The sequence below is a fragment of the Mytilus californianus genome, unplaced genomic scaffold (genome assembly GCF_021869535.1).
Source record: "Mytilus californianus isolate M0D057914Y unplaced genomic scaffold, xbMytCali1.0.p SCAF_6, whole genome shotgun sequence".
NCBI lineage: Eukaryota > Metazoa > Mollusca > Bivalvia > Mytilida > Mytilidae > Mytilus > Mytilus californianus.
Window position 1 is genome coordinate 52,578,831 of NW_026262712.1, and position 21,362 is coordinate 52,600,192.

Here is a 21,362-nt window from a genome sequence, read left to right on the forward strand (position 1 = left end):
TAAAAGGAAGCAAGCTTTATTATCCTATACTAAGTTCAGTTTATCTAGATATGGTTGATTTAGAGACCATGCATCTTTTAAAAATACCTAATTGAATAGAAGTAAATTTTCGTATTGGTTCAAATAAAGGAATGCTAGTAATATAGGTGCATTTTGTAAATATATCTGATTCACAAAGCCTCCCTCGTTTGAGAAAATAATTAATATTCATTAGATATTTAGCGGAATTTCGTATTGTAAAAACTATTAACAAGCGTGTAAGATATTTCTTTTGCGAATACAAATAAAAGTATAAGAAAAACACTGAACTCAAAGTCAAATTCAAAAAGGGAAGTAAAAAAAAAAACTGACAAAATCAAACTCTATTAATCAACAGAACAAGTAAAAAACAACAACCGCCATATACTTGACTTGGTAAAGGCATTTCCCGATAAACGGTGGGTTAAACTTGGTTTTATAGCTAGTTAAACCCCCCACTTGTATGACAGATGTTTATAGTTCATGATATTGACAAAATCGGCTAAGCAACCCAAATATACATAACTGGGTAGTGTGACAATAATTGGGATCCAGCAGACAAAACGGGGTAAACATCCATTACAGACATACAACACAACTGACTAAAAAATTCAAGCAAACATGCAAATAATCTCACAAAGATAGGGAGGTCGCCAATGCGATTATCGTAACGTAATGATTTCCTTGCGACGGCAAAAATATCGGATTTTACCCAAGTTCAATTGCTTTGAAAAAGGTGAAAAATATATTGTATGAGCAAACAATTGATATGTAATTAAAGTTCAGACATTTATCTTTCTAAATATATAAGTTTTATGGGTATTGCAGTGATTTGGTTCGATAAAAAAAATGTTTGAAGTGGAGTTGTTTTGAAAAAAAATGGCCGCCGGAAAAACTATGTGTCAAAGGTACTACTGATTTTGAAATTCATTCCGCAAGCTATTACTCGTCAGAATTTCTTCATTGATGGCTTAAAATTTTGGAAATATATTCAAGTTTTATGATCCGGTTGTCAGTCATACTTAACGGTCGATTTTCAGTATAGATATGAAAAATCTTTGAAATAGATGTGAAAAAAAAATCGTTTACGACTTTGTAAACACCACTGACACTCGGATTCATAAATTCCAGAACTCTCTCCTTCCACACGTATCCATGGTTTCACATGGAAAACAATAGCGGCTTGCGGAATTGATTGGATATTTGTATGAGCAGGGCGTGGTTTTCACGCAAAAAATCTGCGAAAAGAGTTATCTGTTCTTGACTTCCGGAAATGACGTATCCGCCATTGTGTCTTACATGAAACATGAAACTTGTAACAAAATGACTTTTACCGACTATTTTTTGGACGGACTGCTTACTGAGAGGACAGACAACATTGGAAATAGGCCACGGAGGCCAATCACGTAAGGTAAGTACCTTTATTATATCTTATATTAGCAAATTTGCCATATTTCAGGGAGGGGAATTCCTTGTTTCATAAAAGTCAACAAAAATAACTTTAAATTATTTCCAGGATGTATTTTTTTGTTTAAATATATTAAACTTATAAATTGAAAGGGACTTTCTACCAGCAATTTTTTTTAAACGCTCCCCATGGCCTTTTTATTAAGCTATGAATATGTAATGAGGTAAATTCTCCTAACGTTGGAATGTGATCCATTCGGAATTTCTCGGGTTTTATTCATTGATAATACTCGGATTTTTCGGTGCTTTACATTGCAGTTGATTATAGTTGGTATAATTTGAACACATTACATTTTTTTTCATTTTGAGACAGGAATATGTTGTTTAAACCATAGATTAGTATATTACCAACTATATATTTATTCTAAACTTATGGATTAGGCATAATGAACTAAAATTTTCTTTTTCAAAAATGCTTTCTGTCAAAAATGTATACATATGACAGTTTGGAAGAATATTTGCACACATTTATACATGTACATTAAAAATTTATATTTATGATTTTTCAACAGTAGCATGAGTATGTTATTTTAACTAATTGGTCATAATAAACAATATTGTAGATGTTTTCTTAAATATGCACACTGTTTATAAAGAATTCTAGTTGATATTTGCATCCTTCATTTATATTTATATTCAAACTTTTGATTTTATTCCTTGACTTTTGAATTTAATAATTGTCACTTTTACTTTATTATGTAATTTAATATTGATGCCTATTAACTGACAGTTAAGTTATTAACAGAATTGCAGATGCTGTGTTTACTTATAACACATGTACTTTATGACTATCTACAAATATGATCAGGATTAAAAATCTGTTTTCCTCTGAACAATTTTTGTATTAAAATAATAAAAATTCAGATTATTTGAAATTTGATTGAATTTGTTAGTCTATTATACAATAAAGTTTTGTTGTGTTTATAGGAATGATACTGTCTGTCCATCCATCTGCCTGAAAGGATCTTCTCCCAGTTAGACAGTCTCATCAGAGTCATGTGGAGAGTCACTATACCAACGCCCTGGAGGGAAATACCAATATTGGACTCAAAACCCATACAGTGAATTGGTTAGAAAGTTTGGATGAAGCACATCCTGAACATGTATGTGTATGTGTATGATTTGAATTTAATATTATATAATTCTACAGCTCAGCTAAATAAATTTCTTCTGCACAATGTTTTAAATTTTAAAAAAAAAAAATTTATACAATGCTTAAAGATAGTGCTATAATACCACCAGTCAAACCATTTAATAGAAGTAAAATAAAGGGTTCTCTTTAGGGAATCACAGTTAAAAAGCATCTTAATATGTTCCTGATGAAGGTAAATCCAGAAAAGCACTTTGGACGCACAAAATTTATAACATGTTGTTTTCATTTTTTTCCAAACTACAAAAAATAAGAAATTTTTTGAAGAAGCATAGAGAACAGATTCAGAAATATAATATGATACGGAAAAAAAAGAATTAAATACAATGTAAAAATGAGCAATGATATCTCCACAAACAAAGTTATTACTGGGACACACATGTATATGAGTTGACCTTAATAAATTTCTTCATTCTGTTTAAGATTTAGAACTTACTTTTAACAGTCTAGATTTATTTTGATTAACTTAAGGTTTTCCACTAGGACAGGGCACACTCTAGGGAACAACGACATGGAGAGGCGCCCCTGGATCCAGCTTTTATTGTAGTTAGACGAGTAGACCACAGATTTTGTCGAGAGGCTGATGGGAAGGAGTTTTAGTACACAGGGCATGATGCAGATACAGGGTTGTCATATATTGCATACGACTTTGAGAAGGGGGTGATGTCAATGACAGCAACAGCAATGTTTTCAAGAAGCCTACTATATATAGAGGAATACCAGAATGGAGATGTGTGGATTTTATTATAGACAAACTATTTTTCAGCAAGATTAATGATTGTTTTCTTGTCTTTCAGCACTAATTCTTTTAGTTTTCTTTTAGTTTCTTAACCTATTTTTCTTCTTTTGTAGAAATGTATCCAGGGTACTAATTATCATATTGTAATGATTTATTTGTAGAATGGTTGCAGCAAATTGATTTGACCTTTATTAGGGCCCCGCCGAATGGTGGACGCCCTATAGTGATCAGTCCGTCCGTCTGTCCGTCCGTCCTTAACAAATTGTGTCCGCTCTATATCTAGAGAACTGTTATGATTTCAAAGTTTATACTTGACATGTATATTAACCAACACCAGAGGGTGTGTCATAATGTATGTACATCTCTCTGGTCAAAACTTTGGTTTTAGTTGACAACCCCATGTCCTATGGTAAATATCGTGTCCGCTCTATATCTTGAGAACCATTATGATTTCAAAGTTTATACTTGATATGTGTATAAAAAACAACACCAGAGGGTGTGTCATAATTTATGTACAACTTCTTAGGTCAAAGGTCAAGGTCAAAAACTTTGGTTTCAGTTGACAACCCCATGTCCAATGATAAAGATACAAATTTTTTACCACACATTATTCACAGCGTGGCCCACAGAGATGGCTCCCATCTCAATGATATCTAGTTGAGTTTTATTTGTTTATTTTGACATGGAGCATCTCTGATGACGGTAAATCCAGAAAAACCACTTTGTCAGCAGCCAATCTCAAAAATAAAAAGTCTTTTTTTTTCAGATTGCATGTAAACCAGATTTTATATGAATTGTAAGAAACTGCAGGTACTCTCAAGTTAATTGAACAAATACAAAATATTTAATTTGTATAATGTACATATTGTCTATTGTAGATATGGTAAATTCTGGTGAAGAAACAGCTCGGACCTGAAAATATATACTTTAGAACATTCAATAAACTTAGTCAAATGATGAATAGTTAATGTATCATTATTATAATGAATACCAAAACAGTTCAGATAGTCACTATTGCAAATCCCAATGGATTATTAGACTTAAAGACTGCTTTGATCTTGGTCTTTATATATAATAACTTCTCGACATATCCATTTTTTATAGGAATAACAGGTTTTTCGCAAAATATTTACCAATTTTTTTGAATAATGAGAATATTTTAGTGTAAATAATACATTTTCCAAGAGAAAACATCATTATAGCAATGTCTGACTAAACAATGACTTAACTCTTAGAGTTTAAATGGATTATTTTTATTTTCTCGGTCAAAATTTGGGATTTTTCAAAATTACAGTTTTTTTTCATGCAGGTATAGGGCTAATCAAATTCCATCTAGAATAAATATCAATCAGCCAAATACAATGAAATTAGGTTCATCTGAAAGCTAAGATTGTAAGCTTTAATATGATACCAAACATGTGTAATAATCTTTTATCTTCCGTTAAATTTTTGCATAACTGCGCAAATATTTGAAAAAATCCGCGATTTTCAAAATTGTCAAAACATTTCTTATTTTTGACCATTTTTTAAATTTGTATTGCATTAAATTCTATTAATATATGACAAAAAGGTGCTTTTACATGTAAAGTCACAGTAACGGTCACTAACTTCCGTGAAAAATTACTGTCAAATTAAGAAATTAAGTTTTTGTGTAAATTTTAGTGTCTTTTTGGCGAAAAATAGTTCAAAAATTTACGTCAAAATGCTGATTTTCTAATTCAATTTTTTTTTATTAGCTTACAGAGCTTATTTTATTTGTGAAACAACTTAATACCAATACAAAACAAGTAGTAGAAAAAATTAGGGATTTTTTTCCAGCATTGTCTGACCAAAAATGTATTTTTTTCCCAAAAAAAACTACCTAAAAAAAGGGGGGCCTGCCGGCATGATTTTGAGTCGGCTAAAAAAAAATTCAGATATGTTGGCAATACAACTGTTAATATATTTCTGTTGACTGTTTAGATCTTTACATAACTGCAAACAACCAGACCTCTGCCTGCTTTCCATTTCAAGATATCAATGTCTTAACATAGCAGTTTATTCAAAGATGCCCTTGACACATAGCAAAAAAAAAATAAGTCCAAAGTTTTTTTTTACAAAGTTTGAGATATTGTAGTTTTCTTAATATTGATGTTACAAAGGACTATAGTGGCTTAAATCAAAGCATAAAAGAGTCTTATTGCAATAATGCATATAGATTGCTTGCAGTTCCTAACCCATTTGATATATTTGGCCTGAAAAATAGCCCAAAATATGATATTTTTGCCTTCGCAAGGAAAACGGCCAAAATTTTGAAATATAAATGGTCATAACTTTTGAACCGCTTGACCGATTCCCAAAATTTTTGCACCAATGAATTTCTTTTTTTGTGCTCTTCCATAATAATGTAATTTCATGCACTTTCTCTATACTTCATATTTTGGCTGACCTCCCTAACAAAGACGCCAAATATAAAGTGCTCTAAATAGCAATAACTCATCATAGATGCCAAGACCAAACTTTTGTACATCAGAAGTGCGTTTTGTCAACAATAGACTCATCAGTGACAAAAAGGTACACAACCTTTCAAAGGAAATAATGATATTTAAAAAAAAAACATTTTCAAGTCAGTACGCTCTAAATCAACACTGTCTAATATTCCGTATTAAGACTGACAAAGATCTTTTATAAACTCTTGGTTCGCTAATGAAAAAAATAAGAAGTTTGCCGTATGAGAACAATGGAAGAGGGTCCCAACTTATTGAATCTATATAAATAGGTGGTAGGGTGAAACTAGTTGAACGAAACACAAATACATTGTGACATAAACTTTGAATATTAACCTTTTTTTCATTATAATCAAACTCAAATTTCTTATCCACAATAATAAACTTTCAGTCTAATACATAATACTATCAAACTATAATAATTTTAACCCAAATATGAGCAAAGTCAAGAGTCTGCTGTATAAATCTTAAAACAAAGCTAAACCTGTATAGGAATATATTTGACGAGATTCAATCCCTACACATATTAAACATGTATTAATAAAATAAGGTATAATTTTTTTTTCTGCAGCATATGTGCATTTCGACAATGAATGTCTCCGTGACCCTGCAACCGAGCATGTTTGAAAATCCAAAACATATTAAAAAGATGAAGAGATCATAAACCAAAAAGGACAAAAAGTATAGCTAAAGTCCGACAAGGAAGCTTTGCATGAAGAAGACATATACCTTATTTAAAAAATAATTTTCAAAATTTTGTAACAGCAAATCTTAATAACAAATAAACGTATATCCATGCAAGTACCGAATTACTGGCTACTAGGCAAGTGATAACATCGAGGATTAACAGTCCACAAGAAGAGTTAACTGCAAAAACAAACGCTCAACTATATCAACCAACGGAACGATTTGAAAACAAAAATGTGTATATAGATAAGTTCAGATTAATGAATATAGTACGATTCATATAAGATACAGATGATTTTTAATTGCCAATGAGAAAACTATCCACCAGAGTTCAAAATACGTGGATTTAAACAATTACAGGTAACCGTACGACCTTCACCAATGACCAAAACCAATCCCGTAGACTAAGTTATAAAAGACCCCGGCATGAAAAAGTGCGACCCATTTCATAAGAGAAGACCAACCGATTGGGATGACAGGTAGCAAAAAAAAATTGAAATGGGACTAGCACATAAAGAATGTAGTTAGTTACAGATTTTGCAATTGCCTAACCCCTTCTAAGCTTTGACAGTCGTGTAACAGCATATATGCAGTTAAAAATTAAATGACTTGTAAGATCAACATGAAGCAAAATAATAACAAAAAATAATTACAAAAAATAACAAAATAATAAAAGGCACAACGCATATTTCAAATATAATTACACCTTATATAAGAATGCCGGATTTTGATTGGTTGGTAGCTAGTGTATTTTTTGCATATTCTAACCTTTTTTCCTCATTTCAAACGAATTTGCCTGTTTTTCACCACTGCCGATGAATATGCCTCAAATTCCCCTCTTTGCCGTGGTATTTGCCATTTTAGATATTCCTTTTTTACCCTCGCGAGCCTCTTCCCGCCAAAATTATTCGGAATCTTTCTCACCTTATCCCGATTTTTGAGGCAACATGATTAAGCAATATTGATTGATAGAGGTAATCTGAAAATTGTAAACAAAAAAGTCAGACAACACGATTGCACTGCACCAATCTCGTGATCGTATATTGAAGAATGCGTTGTGAATATAAAGTGGAAAAAGACGAAAATAAAAATCAACGATTTTTATGATGGAATGATAATGATGTTTATAGATACCATGACGTTATATAAAGACAGCGCTAACGCGTATAAGTACATGTATAATTCCCGTGGTAATATGATAGTCTCTACTTATCCTCAAAAGTATGCATAAACATGTTTATGGATTACAGCTTACTAGTAAAAAAAATTTCCCTTCACCTGTACTGTTTCAATCAAAATCTATTCGGTGTAATTAAACAGATATATCATGTTATGGAGAGGTATTTGCGAAAAATACCAGTCTTGGGACCAAGCTTAGCGGCTCGGGAAATTTCACAGTCCCTTGACTGATATTTTTCGCAAATACCCCTCTATAACATGATATATTTGTTCAGTACTCGGAGTTAATTGAAGCTGATGGAAAACCAATTACAACTGATAAATAAAACATGTTTTCCCATACTAAAATATTAAGCAGTACCCATCCAACGGATTTATTTCTCTGTACGTTTTCAATGCAAATGAATGTGGATCTTTGCATACAATGGGTTATATTTTAAATGGTTTTTCCTTGATCACAATCCTCATTATTGCAGTACATAATTCGTTTAAATACACAGTTAAATTGGTTGGTTTGACTATCGCTTGAATTATTTTTTTTCAACAAAATATTTCTTTTAAATACGTTGAAAGTATTGCCTTTTATTTAAAAAAATGAAATGATATGATATCACTTACATAAAAATATGTAGATTTATTTACTTTAAGCTTCAATATTGAATTCATAATTCATAAATTTCTTATCACAACGTATATAAACTTTTTTTTAACATTTAATTATGAACAGCGCAAACAATATAAAAAGTAACAAAGCTAGATGAAACTTACCCTAAACCACACTCTTGAGATCTTATTTTTTTCTTAAAACTGAAATTTGCAAGAAAATTTGTTTTGATGATCACATTAATGAAAAACAAACCTCAAAGTGAAAAAAAGTGTCCATAACGAGATTACAGATTCGGTGTCTGACCAAAAAGTCACAAAAGTGTTCATATGTTGACGTGTAAATGTTATTTGAATCGTTTGAGTTGCTGTGACATTGACATATTTCCGACAGCTACTTTTTTTTATATTTATAACGACTATTAAAACAAAAATGGCGTTTTGATTAAAACTTGTGAAGCAACACATAAAAATGCCATGAAAATATGAAATGTAGTAGAACCCTTCGAAGAACGTATTTTAGTGGCAAACATACGGCACAGATTCATGTATTTTAATGTGAGATCTTTACCCTTCACCCTGTCTCGTTCTTGTTTTGTTTTAGTGTGCAGCCAAATGATGCTATATTAGAGCACCCCAGACAAGGTGAATGAGTAAACTGATATACCAAATCATTAACTTTTTTTAATCCGTTTCTAAATTTCTGTTTTTGAAATTTGTGCTATGGTATGTAGATTATACATCTTCTTATATCTATAAAAGTAAACAAAGCAACATAAAAAGAAAACAATGTTGTTTGGAGACAAATTAAACAAAATGACTACGATATGAAGCAAAAACAGTGCAGTATAAGTGAATGACATAAAATTAAGGTCACAAATTAGTACAAATAAATCTTCTATTAACAACTATACCTAACAACATAAATAAAACACAACATTTTGATTACGTAGATATCATTTTTACAATTTCTTGTTTTTACTTTGAATTTTTTAAACAAATCTTCAAGTTTTACAGCATGATATTGCAATTAATGTAGCGATTACAGAGATATTTTCATTTTAATTTCAAATTAGTCATTAGACAAGAATTCGATAAAGAAACTGAAATTCAAAGTCGTTTTTCGTTGTTTTAGGTGACAAAATATTCACGACTTTTGTTTTCATTAACTTGTCAACAATCTTCTGTGTTCTTTGGACAGAATTTGGTGATTATGACTACAGAAACGTTATGTCAAAATTTTTAATCATTTGAATCATTTAAAAAAAATATATGCAATAGTTTTAACTCAAAAGAAATCAATGGAGTGATGCGTTTCTTTACTTGTTGACAATATATAATATTGTTGTATCAACAATGATATACATTTTCGTTTACACACAGTTACACACGTATTATTTCGAACAAATATTTACTGAGATAGAACATTGAAAAAGTTACAACTTGAGGTTAAGAAATTATATTAGTTCTGACTTACCAATTACTGCAGCGCTACCTCTTAGTAATAAACAAATGAAGTAGTCATCGACATAAGTCAAAACCTATATATATATAGAATATTAATACAATGTCCTCCTACTCATCATGAAAAAAAATATCTTAAATATTTAAGAATTATATTACTTCTCGTAGTATCAATTATCATCATGTCATAGATACAGTTACAACTTTTTAATAAATTTTTGTTTTTATTATTTTTGTTTATTTTTGGAATATAACTGACAGTATCATCGCTCCAAGCACATTAATATCTGTCTTGGTGTAAACAACATCAAATATTTTAAATTGTTAAGATCATGTCCTGGTTTATTCAATAATTACTACATATGATTCAATTTATGTTACACACATTGTGGGTAAAGTCATTTGGTCATTAATTTTGTTTTTGTTAGAAAACACATTATAGTTATTTAAAAAAGTAAACTCAGTATGTGTGTCAACAATAAGAATATCGAAAAATCTAAAAAAAATGTAACATTCAAAATTAAAAAAGCGATTACTAGTATTTAATAATTAGAAATTAAATTATATCTTTTTCTGTGAAGTCTGTGAAGCTCAACACAGGTTTTTTTTTAAATTTTGTTTACTTAAAAAATATTAAATCGCCTGAAGGTCGCGTTTCAACAAAATATGAATATGAGTTTCGCATGTGAACAAAAAGTAAAATAACAATAATATCAAACTCCAAGGGAAATTGAAAACGAAAAGTCCCTAATCAAACGGCAAAATCAAAAGCTCACACACATTAAACGAATAGAAAACAACTGTCATATTCCTGACTTGGTACAGGCATTTTCTTAATATGTAGAAAATGGTGGATAAAACTGGTTTTATAGCTAACCAAACCTCTCACTTGTATGACAGTCGCATATAATTCCATTATATTGACAACAATGTGCGAGCAAAACAAACAGGCAAAAAAATGTAAAAATGTCAAAAAATGGTGTACAGCAGTCAACATTGTGTTATAATCTTAACAACTATAAAAAAATAACAATGTCAACAAAGAAAAACAAAATGGCATATAGACACTCTATAGTCAAAGCGCATAATCAAGAATCAAAGACAAGAATACAAAATATGACCATAGCAGAATGGCGGGATGTATAAATAACGAGCCACGCCAAGAGGATAATTACAAATGGACTTAACAGTAAAGTTAAACATATACAAAGCCAATAGAAAGAACACTATAACACATAATTAAGATTATAATTATCATCAGTACCTAGAATCTTTACTTCAAGATCATCATGTATTATTTGTGAAGTTGATACGGAATATTTATCAGCAATGTCTTGGTATCAACCAGTGAACATTTTTAGAAAAGAGACGTTCTTTGACATAACCGTGGTTCATCAACTCTCTGCTCAGACACTGGTGACGTTTTAAAAAGTCTGAGTAGTACATGTAGTAGCTACAAGCTCCGGAGTACCGAATGAGTTAGTAAATGTATATCCCATATGCAAATGAAGTTGGTATATTGCTGCTAACATGTTCAGTTTGATAAAAGAATGTCAAAATTGAAAAGTGAAACAAAAATGCCACGAAGAAAGGAGAACCATTTTGTTGACTTATCAGCTAACAAAAAAATCATTATCATACAGGTAAAACGATGATTTACATATGTTTTAATATATGGCAATCAAACAAACTTAGAGAAATCGTTAATAAATACTATTGCAAGTGCTTGTCTGTCTTCTAATATTTATATAAATGTTTATGTCGGGTCATGTGACCATTGGCAGTCTTTGGAGGTATCATTGGTACTTACATAAATGGGGCGAAATATAAGATACGCACGATGGCTGATTCTCTATTTCAAATAATAGTTTAGTATGTTTCAAATCAAATTACAGAGTTTGAGTCAATAAAGTGGAAATGAATTTGGCAGTTAATATACCTTAAATTTAACTTTTGTATATTTGTGGACATTTTTATGCTTTACTAATTTAAGTATTAGATAATATACCTTAAATTTAACTTTTGTATATTTGTGGACATTTTTATGCTTAACTAATTTAAGTATTAGATAATACACTATATGAATATTTTCAGTACGCATTTGTGTATATTTGTTTTCACGAAATAATTGAATAATAAACGAAACAAAAACATTTTGCTTATAGTTAGCTTTTTGTTACAATTCACCAGCAAAAACAGAACTGTTGAGCACATTTATGCATCGTTTAAGACATATTCACACATATTCAGAATAAAAATAAAAATCATATTTTGCGTTTTTCCGAAAGTCGAGTGCAAATGGGGAAGTTGAATAAAAAATGATCTATCAAGCCTCAAGGTTCGAAGTGCTAATTGACATTAAACTGTAATGAAAAGGCTTTTCTGAAATTCGATTATACTCTCATTAAGAAAACAGAACATTATTTTAAGTTTCAACTTTCTTGAACTTATATTTGTTTCAAATACTCATACTGTACCTAAAACTAGCCATTATACTTCACCAAGTCAAACTTAATGTAAGACGGCAAAGGCTGCTTTGTGCAGGTCCTAAACTTTTTTTTGCTCTACAACTATGTATTTTTGGTCCTCAAATTGTATTCTCGAGCGTACCCAATGACTATTATGTAGACAGAAAACATATACGTTTACCTTTCACTTGATTGGTAATGGCGCTGGTTACCTATCAGTTATTTAAAAAATCCAAAATTTATTATGCGAGGAAAATGTTACAGCAATTTCGATCCTCCCCGAGTTTGGTACCAACAGGTCTACGATTTATATACCGAGACAAACAATTTGATTCCATACTTTCATTGATATCTTTTTTTTCATAAAAAGAAAAAAAAGACCTATTTCACTCTTTTGTGAACATAAATAAAGGCAACAGTAGTATACCGCAGTTCGAAACTCATAAATCGATAGAGATAAAAACAAATCCGGGTTACACACTAAAACTGAGGGAAACGCATCAAATATAAGAGGATGAGGATAAGTTATGTTATACCTTATGTCACTTACAATTTACTTGATAGTAATATGGTGATGTTAAAGAAAAGGGTAGCTATTACTTTTAGATACAAAAAATCAAAATACAATTTCTTATGACTTTCGGATAGGCTATTTTGTCCAGTCAATATTTAGACACCTATCTTTTATTGAAGATTGCTAATCGACACACATGTGTCACACAAGAAGGACAGTTATCAAACAACTATTCATAAAACATTAAGACGGACAAACGAACAGAGAGATAAACGGACTATAGTTAGGATTTCTTTGACATAAAATTAAATTGGTTTAATTGAAATAATCCTGTCATTTAGTTTTGAAGTACATTTGATTAAAACATAAAATACTCTTTCCTATAACGTTCCATTTCCAACCGGACAAGTTGACATATTTTAATCGAGGACGCAACTTAAGAGGGGGGGGGGGGTTGTCTTTCAATAAAGCTTTTGCATGATTTCTTATTTACTCCACGAACTTACATTGTATTAAGGTTAATCGAGAAAAGAGAATACATTACTGTTAACGGAGACAGTCTGACCCTGAAAGGAACGTAGTGTAAATATATATTGACCATGAGTAAAATTGATATTAGCCATAAGTACACTGCAACAGCTCAAAATATAAGAAAGGTTAAAAAACAATACATACCCGAGACATTAACTTTTGGGCTTGTAATTCTCAAATTACTAGATTCTAAGAACTGGGAAACCTTTTATATAGACTACATATACGATTGATGATTATGACAGAAATTACATATAGTCTATTTATTTACGGAATTTGAGTATTATATTACCACTCATAATATATTAACATAACAAATAGGTGTTTGCCAAGTACATGAAGTAGGATGATTATACAATAGTTAGTTATCTATATAATATAACCTAAGCACAAGCAAAGTCATCATTGTAGTTAGTCATTATAACAACTAAAGCATTTCTTCGAATTGTGACCACATGACAAATTCAGACATTTTTTTGGAAACAGCATTACACAAAGAAGCTTAGTCATATGACGAAAAAAATGTATGCAGCAGTAACATGTCCTCGTTAGATACTATTCTTGGGATATGACTTTTATTCGTTATTTCAATTAACGCAAAGGCATGCTATTCAAAGTTGTTCTTCATTACCATTTGTAAAGCAACAGTTTTAAAAGAACATAATACGGTTTTAATTGATTCTCAAATTTAAAGATTAATAGAACATGTAAATATCATGGAAACGAGGAATGTGTCATAAAAACAATTTACCATTTTTGGTCCGATTTTCTGTTGGTAAAGAGTGATAAACATTCACAATACAGTATATGGTTTATAAATAGATTTTAGATGATTTCTGTATGATGAGGATAACAATGAATAAGCTTTGTGTCATTTCAATTTGTATTTTAATGAGATATATAATACTATTTTTCCTTATCAAATTAAGGGCCTCGGTGACCGAGTGGTCTTAGTAGATCAAATACAATATCACTAGCCTGTCAGGACTGGGGTTGTGAGTTAGAACTTCGCACGTGGGATTGGAAATCTTCCTGCCGAAGGTTAGTGGATCTCTCCGGACACTCCAGCTTCCTCCTCATATAAAAATTGACCACCTCGAAATAGCCAAAAGTGCTGGAAACATCAATCAATCAGTCAATTACTCAACCTTATTAAATGTGGTGTTTGAGATATATAATCAAATTTTAATTTAGGAGAGTGATCGGAAAATCAATTTTTTTTCAAAGCCGGATATGGATTCATTTCTTCCAAAGTAATATCTGCTATATATATGAAACCAAATTTGATAGACCATGACATTTGGGTTTTGTAAAAAAATTGCTGTAGCTATCAAACTTGGTACATTTTGGACATCTTCTGTCCGGAAATAAAAACCTTGCTAAAGTGGGTCATCAGCTTGGTTTTTTCGGAATGTTTAAATACGCAGCCACGTATGGTCTGAACGAGGATGTCATTTTCTCTAGAAGGGAAAGTTCTACGCTCTCTGCACGTTATAGAATCACGGAAGCAACTTTCCAAGGGGTCAATCAGTAGGTAGGATGTTGCAAGACAAAACTGTAATCATTATCTGACTTACCCTAATTTTACAATGGCAGTCCATATTTCCAGCTTTTAATGCTGACCGACGTACCTTACAGAACATACCTATGAAATTAATTTGTTACCATCCTTGATATGCATGAAATGTTTGCCACTGGACGTTCTTACTCAAACAACAACCAATCCGCGAATGAGGCATATTCACGGAAGGTCAAGCATATCATTTTATAGAATTGAGAATATAAACGGGGAATGTATCAAAGAGACAACAATCCGACCAAAGAGAAGAAAACTGCCGAAGGCCACCAATGGGTCTTCAACGCAGCGAGAAAATTCCACACCCAGAGGCGGGCTTCAGGTGGCCTCTGAAGTGTTCAGTTTGTTAATTATTTTTTTTGGCTTTGAGCGTCCCCGAAGAAGGTAAATTCAGAAAAGCGCTCAGGTCGCACACAGTGTATAAAGTGTTATTTTAATTTTAAAGTTGTATTTGAATTTATAAATTATTCATGTTTTTTCTAACAAATATAAGCCCATACCTTTTCAAGTGTGAATTAAACTAATTGCATGTAACTGTATATCAAACCCGAATTACTTATCTCGACGATGGAAAAGAAACGAATATAACTGGTAATCGTTGTATATGAAATTGCATTTACATTGTATTCTTTTATTGTTTTTGAATGCACATTGGGATAATTGAAAGTTTATCTTTGAAGTTGTAACAGGTTTTGATAATAATTGTAGATTTTTTAAGTAACTTTTAAAACGATAATTGTTTCGCCCAAAATTAAGTCGTAATCTCCTATTTATTAATTTATAAATGGCTACCAAAAATATGATCCGCAGCCATTGTTTACGTCGTTAATTTGAACCAAAAAAAAAAAAGGCAAATAATCCTTTATGCATTGTCTAAATTTCTAAATCATAATATTGAACTTTCGATTTAGTAGAATCATCAAGCATGACATATATTGCATTTTTTCTAGATTTCATTTTTGTTGTTGTTATTGTCGTTGATTTCTGATTGATTTGATTAATACGAACAAGTCTTTTTAATAAATGTTTTCCTTAATCATGCGAATATATATAAATATATTGTCCATCATTTGGGTGTAAAATATATTCCTTAGTGTCATACTTAATTTTTCCATCTTTTTATTTTTTTTTTATCCTATATCAAAATGATGATTTTGTAATCATGTAGAGAATACACCGAAGTCAAACCATAACCAAAGTGTATAAAGTGCTTTGACTCTTATTCAACAATATTAAATTAGTTAATGACTTGCAATAATCCTTAGTAGTCTGATGGTATACTGGTGTATTTACTTCGAAAAGTGGACACCTTTCTTTTAATAATACCCTGTTCGGAAGTAGGCGATACACTTGTTTACGTCAGTCTGCTCGACCGTACGTCCCTCCATCCGATGAAGTTTTGTCCAATTTTCCCCATAAAAAAAAAAAAAAAATCGGAGCTTTCTTAAATATACTAGTATTAGCAAGTTATTCATCGATGATCAGGTTCTTGTTTGCCTAATGTTCCCATAATGTGCATGGACTTTTGTAATATTTTCCCTAAAGGCATCCAATCAAAGGTTTTGGTATTTAGATTTCTGTGAGCATGGTACTTTTTAATGCAATTTCACATCCTTCGCTCATCAGCTTCTTGTCTACCGAAATTTAAGGCAGGGTATAAAGGAGTATACTTAAAAAAAACTGCGGCTCTTTTCACAAAAAATCTTTAGATTAAAAATACTCGTAAGTCGTACACATTTCAGTATAACTTACGATCAATTTTTTGTGCAAAAGTCGCTGAATTCCAAGGCAAAAAAAGGGGGACATTCATAGAAACTGACAACATCAAACGCTTTCAATCAACGGAACAAATGAAAACAATTCTTATTCTATATTTCTATTAACCATTCCGCTTTGTATCTCCACATGACTTAGCACAAATGCGAGTATGTGCAAACACTGAATTTGTTTTCTACAGTTAATGAATTAGAAAGAAAGAAATTTAAGCCATATTCACCGATTTTAGGTAACCAATTCAGCATGACCTTGTGTCGCATTTTCTGGTCAAAACCGTCGAAAACTATTGCTTTTCTAAATTTGTTAGTATTTATACAACTGACACTTCGAGAGACCTTATTTTTAAGACCCCAGTGGGTTAACGATGAAACAGAATAATATCATTAAAAAAAAGCTACATAAATGTGCAGTCACTAGAAAAAAAAGGTAAGTGTGGTTTATTTGCACAACCATACTGTTCAAAAATATCAGTTGAATTTTAATCCATTACAGCCATTTTTTGTGGTGGATCACACACTGACCCTCAACAATTATTAAAGCATGCAGAAAAGGTCTACTCATAGAATATTCTCTGTTAGTCAGTCCATTTAATGTTTCAGATTAGGCAGATATATCATTTCAAAACCTCCCAAGCAAATGTGTGTTTCAGATATGCTTTTGAAATTTAAATGTCACGTTTAACCTTTAGATGTTAATATTAAGTATTAGTAAAATTGAAGCTTCTGCGTTGATTTAAACCTATTCTCGTTATTAATTAACCTGAGTTATAATGCCTGTAAAAAATTAAAACCTAAATAAAAGTGTAAGACAACTTATCTAGCTTGATTCGAAGCGAATTAGGGTTTACAACCAGTAAATTGTAATTTCATTGTCAGAACGTTTAATGATCTACATACAATGTATGGAATCTTTACCGCTTCATATAGAAAACCTGTTGCATTTGACCTTCAGGAATGTTTTCGAATTATTTCTTTACAAAAACAAAAAATAAGAAAAAAGAAATGAAATCATTCATGATTATGAAAACACAAAATATTGATATTACGTGTAATCAATGAATCAATGAATCAAGTTAAACTTTAAAAATAGTTATTCTCGAATAAACAGAGAAGCATGTGGAAGACACAAAATGGACAATCAAAATGCATTAGTCGAAAAGAAACCGACAACATTAGGTGAAACAATGAAAACGACGAAACGCAAACAACAGTCCACAAAACCGTACCAATAAAGCTAAAGGCTTAGCAACTCGAATCAATATTTTTAGGGTACAAATAATACAAAACTCCAATATTTCACAGCGAATCTGCATTAAAGACTACTCCGTCAATTAAAGAAGGCAGCTTAGATGTCCTCTGAATCATTACGTTATTGGGCATTTGAAACCATCAAACGAGTTTAATCCTGCCACATTCTGTATGTGCCTGTCTCAAGTCATGAGCCTGCAATTCATTGGTTTTCGTTTGTTTTTGTTCATTATTTTGCACATAAATTAGGCCGTTAGTTTTCTCGTTTGAATTGTTTTACATTTGTTATTTCAGGGCCTTTTATAGCTGACTATGCGGTATGGGTTTTGCTCATTGTTGAAGGCCGTACGATGACATATAGCTTTGACTCTTATTCAACAAATAAGTTCTAAATGTGCATAGAAGAGACAGCAACAGGCAGTGTCAAGATAAATTGACAATTCAGGTTACCGTAGACTTTTTTGTAAGTACTTGATCCCATCTTCTTTCAATGAAAATTGGCCCTATTTTACAACTGAATATTATCTATTTAAAGATACCTCTCCCAGTATGTACACTATCATATTACCCTTGTTGAAAGAATACACTTGTACATACCTTTTGGCATTCGACCGAGTATTTCTAGTAGAGCAGTGTTATTATCTAACTTTGATTCTATTTTTTGTAGATCATTTCCATTTGTTATTGAATAAATAATAATCAGAAGAAAAAGACACAAGATGCGCATAATGTTATTCTGGTATTTGGCACAACAATGCACTTTCTGTGATATATTGTTTTGAGTTACTTCCCGAAAGAGAAAATATTAAAAATAGATACGCTTGCACTAGTGATAGTTATCTTTTGAGGTCTGCTTAGATTTTACTAATAATAACATGTTATTGTTTATTTCTTTTCACTTAATGGCGAAGAGTGACATTTTCAAAAAGCCTCTTAGTTAAGGACTTTAATGCACCCACTTAACACACGGCTGTATTATATATTATTGGAAACCTTATTATCTGTAGTTTCTGTTTTGTCCGGTCGTAAAGAAATCGGACGGGTCAATTTCTGTAAAATCAAGGTGAAAGTTCAAAAATAAACATTATAGTTCTTGTATGATAAAATGTTCCAAAATATCATATGAACCTTATAAACAGGATACAATACAATAATTAAATAATCAAACGAAAATTAATAGGTTAGTTACGCAATACTTACCGATAATTGCAATTCTTAAACATTCCACCAAAAATGAGAAAATTGCTCTCAAGGCAAAATATCAAATAATGTATGATTTTTAGGTCAAGGATTTTTTTCTTAATTTAAAACCGAAAATCAAATTATAATTTATAAATACGCAAAACAAGAAAGCAAAGTATGAATATACCATGTGGATCAATAGAGGCGGAAGACAACATAAGGACAAGCCAAACTAACAGTTCGAAGAGAAACCGAGAACAATATGGCTTAATTTGAAAACGACATATAGACAAAAAGTGTATAGAAAACGAACGGCTCAGCAACAAGGACTATTATTGTAAGTTACCAACTAGTGCAAAGCTCCAATTTTTTACAAGATTCGTTTTCGTCATCAAAGATGTCAGCGTAGTTGTCCTCTGAAATATTATTTTTTGGGTAACTGGGTCTTAGACAAATATGCTAAATTTGAGTAAGTGTGTATAAGTCAAATACAGTTTATCTATTTATTTTCGGTGATATTTAATTTCCTGGTTGTGCCAATGTCTGCATACAAGCGTGTTCGAAATTTGTAATTTAAATTCGTTGATTAAAAATATTCACGTATCAACGAAAAGTGGTATTCGACTAATAACAATGAATCCACAGAATATAACTTAGAACTAACTAATATATGAGAAAGACGAGTTCTTCGTTTGGAATTAGATTAAAAGGTATTCAGTGGTTAACTACAGAGTTGAAACAATACAATAAGATGATCTATTAAGTAATACTGTGTAATGTGTTTCATTTAATATACGTATAATGTATTGTATATTTGTGATGAGTGGGTAAATGACTGATGTTCAAATGGTCATCTTTTAACAAAATTTGAGATAGTCGCATGCTTTTGTGATAATAAATCCACTTTGTACTATATACTGACAAGAATAATTCGATTTATATTACCAATTCAACAGGAGACTAACTATTGAAAGCTACGAGCTGGCCAGTTTTAATTTTACTCTTAAGTATCGTGTTTAATCGGTGTAGAAGGAAAAACAACCCACTTTAAATCGCGTGTTGGTTGACACCACCAAATTTGTAATAACCATGAATAGCGTAGTATGTTTTACATCGACTTCGGTTTTTTAAAATGTTGTTTATTGACATTAACGGTACCTAATATTGCACTACACGTGAATTTCGACAATTATTCTCTATTCAGTGATGCCCAAAACGTAATACAAATTTTGAAGAGCTAATAATAAAACAAAGACCCAGAGTGAAACAGACCACATAAAAAACCCTATTAAAGTTGATACAAGGGTTCTTTGATGTGTAGAGAGTGCGATATATCACTTAAAGAGGCTTTGAAATGATTAATTCCGATTCCATCGGAATGTAGGTACGTACATGTCACGCTAAGACAAACGGACAATCTTTGCGATAGACGTTGAAACTGACAATAACTTCTATACACCGGGGTACTCTCTGGGATTGAATTGAGATACACAATGTAGTGATAAAAGGGAGGATACAGATTTTAATAACATCGATATAAACAGACAAAACCATGGCCTAAGCAAAACAACGAAAAGACCAACATTGGACCAAAAAACTACTACACAGAAAACTACGCATAGAACGACAAAAACTACACCAAAAATATTTGGCGTGAGTTCAGGTGCTCAGAAAGGGTAGAAGGTTACTGCTCCATGCTGGTGATTCCCGTCGTTTTGTACATGGCATGTGAAATTCGGGTGACAAGTCGCATTCTGTGATGTCAAAATTGGGTAAAGAGAGTGGAACTGCACTACTACTGTGGAACATACCCATAATAACAATAAACCAAATTATAAGGGTGTCTGTAAAAGCTTTCAACGGGATCAACAGTTCAACAGTTTCCTTTTTAGTAGCAACCCTTTATCAAGTAAATCACGATTCGGAACGCACGTTCTGGAATATCGTATAAGCTGGGAGATATATACTTTATATGGATGTACTGCTAGAATATTCTTACAAAGAAATGAATAGTTTGCAATAGGAAAATTTAAATAATCACTTCTTTCGGAAAGTGTAAAGTTTAGTTTTAAACCGATCGTACCTGGCACATTCTAGATGTAAATATAAAAAAGAAGATGTGGTATGATTGCCAATGAGACAACCCTCCACAAGAGACCAGATCACACAGAAATTAACAACTATAGGTTACCGTACGGCCTTCAACAATGAGCAAAGCCCATACCGCACAGTCAGCTTTAAGTCAAGATATGAAGCATAAGAAACTGTACTTGTA

General features: G+C 31.5%; 2 long non-coding RNA genes across 2 annotated transcripts in view; one reads left to right on the forward strand and one right to left on the reverse strand.

Moving 5' to 3' along the window:
• The window catches only part of LOC127706146 (uncharacterized), a 221,644-nt gene that overhangs the window by 26,231 nt on the left and 174,051 nt on the right, over nucleotides 1-21,362 (reverse strand). The window lies entirely within an intron of this gene.
• On the forward strand, nucleotides 971-4,794 carry LOC127706144 (uncharacterized). The gene is made up of 3 exons (XR_007984251.1): nucleotides 971-1,429; nucleotides 2,413-2,588; nucleotides 4,253-4,794. It is a non-coding gene; the product is annotated as an uncharacterized LOC127706144 (long non-coding RNA).